Source organism: Octodon degus, unplaced genomic scaffold (genome assembly GCF_000260255.1).
Source record: "Octodon degus isolate 3935 unplaced genomic scaffold, OctDeg1.0 scaffold00028, whole genome shotgun sequence".
In the NCBI taxonomy this organism is placed as follows: Eukaryota; Metazoa; Chordata; class Mammalia; order Rodentia; family Octodontidae; genus Octodon; species Octodon degus.
In genome coordinates this window covers 15,974,547-15,979,315 of record NW_004524604.1, presented here as the reverse complement: position 1 = coordinate 15,979,315, position 4,769 = coordinate 15,974,547, and the positions used below count along the sequence as shown (strand labels likewise).

Below are 4,769 nucleotides of genomic sequence, written 5' to 3'. Positions count from 1 at the left end.
TTTCATATCATATAAAAATTAACAATATATTTTGGAGGACTAGTAGTCTCTATCAACATTCAATAAATTATGAATTATGCATGGAAACAGATTTATAAATCCAAAGTAATTCACTGTTCCTATGTATTCTACATAGAGCCTGCAACTCTCTTTTCCAATCAAGAGATTACACTAAAGTATGATAAGGCACTAAGGCTATGCCAACAATTTTGTTTTTTTTCTTGGTGAAACCAGGGATTGAACTCAGGCCCTTGTGCTTGCCAGGGAAGCACTTATTCCACTCCTTGGCCCATTGCCAACAAAATTATTAGCAAAACAAAACCAACAGGAGAAGCAGTTGGTGATGCTTCTTGCTATATTCAGAGAACAAACGGCCCTGGAGAATGAAGAAAGAAAAGGGGTAAATCAATTCTTTCATTATATTTGGTATGAGAGATAATATAATGAATATTCCTTATCTGTGCAATATATTTTATAGGACTGCCTAAGCTGTGTATCTTGTTTGAAACAAATCTAGAATTTATAAATTTATGAGTCATAAATTGGTAGCAAATGTAAAATCTTTATATACTTAATGGAATATGAAACAAAGATGCTTCATTACTAAGCAGCTCCTTCAGTAAGCGATACATCATGTGTGTCATCTTAAACATCATATGCTAAGTATAAACCAATGTTAGTTGTTCTGTGTTCATAAGATCCAAGAAGCTATGTTGCTAGTTTCAGACTCCTCCTAACTTTACCTTTGTTTTCTGGTTTGTTGGTATCAGTTGAATTATTAATAAAGTTGGAGATTGAGAAACATCTGCTATTTCGAATATGATTTGATAAACTAAGTTGTTGTCTAGGGTCTTAATATTTTATATTGTCATTTTGTTAGTAACAATCTATTATTTATTATTCGATATAACCTATGCCTGTGTACAAAATATACACCATAGTTATAAAGAATCCAGTCTGAGAGTAATGGAGTTCATTGGACGAGTACTGAAATAAAGAACTTGAAAAGTAAAGAGCATAACTTTGAAATTCTGAAAAGGAGAAATACAAATTTGAAACTCACCACAGTGAGCAGTGCAAATTCTTATATGGATTGTTTCTTGCTTGCCAGCAGAAACAATATATTAGGAGATTATTCATGTGATAATATATTAGATTATTCATGTGACTCAAGTGAGAACTTTAGTCTATTTATCTAAGAATTTTCTACAGTCACCTGTAGCAAAGAACAACATGAATTAGATTTTAACAACAGAAATGGTATAAAAATAGAAAATTTAAGAAAAATTTCAAAGAAAGAAATCAACAAGACCAAACATATTTAAAATGAAGTTAGAAATAATTAAGGATGGTTAAAATTTTTATTATTATTATTTTTTAAGGGTCTACAGGGTGTTCAGAGTCTCACTAGTAGATCAGACTCCTAGTGATCTGCTTGTTTACAGCCTACTGAGAGCTGGAGTTACAGGAGTGCGCCACCATGCCCAGTCTCAGTTGCCTTCTCTGCGTGCCCCTGGGAAGGGGCCGGCACGGCAGGCAGGGGATTGATCTCCCAGCTGCTGTGCTTGCTTGCAGGCACTTTAATCTGCTGAGCTATTTGGCCGGCCCTCTACAAAATTTTTAAAGAAGGATCTGAAAAGTCTTTTTTCTTTCCTTTGGAAAGTCATACAGATTTTACTCCATGACTCTGTTATAGATTTAAAGGTTAAGTAGGTCTTGGATTTCTAAAATAATTGTAAATTAGATGCTTTTGATCACTCTAAGGTTGCGGTTGTAAGGCCCCAATATTAATAAAGTATTAAGTACTTGACATTTCAGCATATCATACAAAGCACCATCAATTAGATAATGATATTAAGTAGATAAAATGCATACAATTATCCAAATACTTCAGTCTTGCTCTCCTAAATTCTCATAGAAACCCTCTTAAATCTCATATTAAATTCACTCAAAATTGACAGTGGTTTCCATATGACTATAGATAGTAAGCATGGCTATTAGGATGACAAACTAATTTTGTGTATGTTGAGCAGTGTACTAATAAATTTGTTATAAAAATAATTTTATTATAAAATTTATTATAAAGAAAAAGCCCTTGTCTTACTTCTTCCATGCTTTTCAGTCTCTATTTTCCAGCTTCCTACCACATAAACAGTACTTTAGTTCATGTATAGGCATGTATAGATACAATCTTACACTCACTGCAAAAATGTACTTGTGGTGAGCTAGAGAAAAGTGTTTTGATAATCTGAATGGAAGGGAGATTTGACTTCACTACTGAAAATCAGCAAATTTATAAAGGTTATGGCGAAGAGGTACAAAAGCCATCAAAACAATTTGTAAAGGTTAGCATTTAATCCACAAAATAAGAAAAAGTGTTATCATTTTGCTTGAAGCCATTGCTTTTTTCTTCTCTATAGTGATTAAAGAGAGTAATGTCTTATCCAAGAGAGAAAAATATAAAAAGAGACTCTTTCAAATCTTAGTAAAGGCAAAATTTTCTACAGTAAGCTTCTTCTTCCATATAGTGTCATTTCTTATTGTAAGAAAAACCTATGAAGGTGTGTGTGAGAAAAATGTAATCATTTTCATTATAACTATTTAACATTATGTTTCAGTTCACTGTGCTTGTGATTTGCATATTTTTATTGCATTGTACCTAAATTTATATCTTTAATAAAAGTTCTACCTCATTTCATGTCATTTAATAAAAACTTACAAAATTTTCTGAGTTTAGCATAAAGGTATTTAGTTTCAAATAATAATGCATACGCATGTATATATGAATATGTATATATGTATATTTGAGGGATCATTAATTTCTGTAACATTTTCTGAAGGAATACATGCAAAGAGCTAGCACATTCTAATAGGTATTTGTATTTAGGAAACTTTGGCTCAATGCACACCAACTATGATTCACAGAGTTTGTGTACTAGTTTCCTGATTGACAGAGCTCTGAAAATGTCACCTGCTCTAAGTTGCTTCCTGAGGAATGTGGAAGCCATAATTGCATTTCTCAAGGCAAACAGTCCTTAAGGAAAGCTTTCCGCAGCACTTCACATCATTTGGCTTCCATTATTCACTTCCATTATTCTGGAAACGCAACAGACTGCCCATGCGCAGAAGTGGCAGTTTGGCCCGTTCTGTTCTGCATCTTGGTGCCATCAAAGCTGTGTAAGGCTTCTGCAGTTAACTCTCTATCACCATCACTTCACAGCAGCCACAATATTGTATTATTTTGATTGGAAAATGACGAGCACGCTCTGTTAGATTCAAATGCTGGATCATTAATGCAGTGCTCTTACAGTAGAGCAAAAACACTAGTAAAGAGTAAAAAATCTTGAAAAATCTACATATTCTTGATTTTACTTTCTCCTTTTAAAAAGTGGCAGATGTTTGACATATCGGATGGACAGTTAATATTTAATAACTAATATGTCAAAATTTGTAACCTAGCAGTGGTAGTGTAACATATTTGTCCACATAATGCAAAACATTATATATCTTCCATTATTGACAATATAAAAATTAAATTTTATTTCTTTTAATATTAAACTTGCTACAACAATTTTCCACTAGTGAATGTAAGGCTTTGTTTTCACACAATGAGCCTTGCCTTTTGCCTTCAGAATTTTGAGTGCCACATCAGTCAAAATGAATTATTTGTTGTAACTTTTCAATGTATGTTGAATTCTATGAATGTTATAATTAATTTTGTTCTTTCTACCAAGAATGATTCCTTTTTCCTTAAATTTGCATGTATTTATAGTTTGTTATTCAATATTTTCTGTAAACATAATATCATTAAAGCAGCTCATGCATCAAAGCTCCGTGTTTTCAAATAGTGAGTGATTATTTTATGTTGTTAATGAAGATTGATTAGTGAACTTGTTAATAAGCCTAAGGTAAGACAGAACAAATGAGAGACTATTGTGAAAAAGTAAAATATTATTTTGTGACACAATTGTTTCAGTTTATTTGAAACCTGTATGAAATAAATTTATAACTTTGGATTGAAGGAGAAAAATTTAAAAATACCATTGAAACAAATTTTTCATACCAAGTTTTTGTTATAACCTAAATACAATATTTATATCTAGTGTATGTCTGTTTAGATTACCCATTCTTTCAAGGAAGTTCTATCACGTATCTTTGGGTCTTCTCCCCTCTGAACTAACATAATGATTTATATAATATGAATGTATTCTCAGCCTTTTGGCTAAGTTTAAGCACGTATCTGTTCTTATTAGTTTGATATCTGAAACATCCTCTATCCAACAAATATCCATTAAATGGATTTTTGGTGCTGGGAGATAGAATAAGAGCTTCCTCTGTTCATTCCACACATCGCCTTGATGTTGCAGTACCTCCAGAAAGCATGCAGCCCCCTTGGGTGAAACAAAATAAGTAAATTTAATTTAATTTAAAACACTATAGAAAAAAATCAAAGTAAAGCTAAAGTTTTACACTTTCAATTTATTTGCTAACAAATAAAAAATTAATGTGATGTTTTTAAGTTTTCTAGATCTTTGGCATCTTTTTTTAATATTGAAAAACAAGGATTATTATCATTAAAAATAATCAATGGAGATTTTCAGGCATTGGCAATACATAGACATTTAAGTGACTAAGTTTTTTCCTGTTAAATTATTGAATTTCTGGAGAAAATCACATTTTCTTTCAACAAATATTTGTCATGTATTACTGAGTTCAAGATGTTGTTCTCCACATGAGGTAAGAACAGGGTACATAGTTAATCTTTAGAA

General features: G+C 31.7%; 1 non-coding gene across 1 annotated transcript; it reads left to right on the top strand.

Moving 5' to 3' along the window:
- Window positions 1-4,202: 4,202 nt before the first annotated feature.
- Window positions 4,203-4,392, top strand: LOC111816218. Its single transcript, XR_002820668.1, has one exon. It is a non-coding gene; the product is annotated as a U2 spliceosomal RNA (small nuclear RNA).
- Window positions 4,393-4,769: the final 377 nt, after the last annotated feature.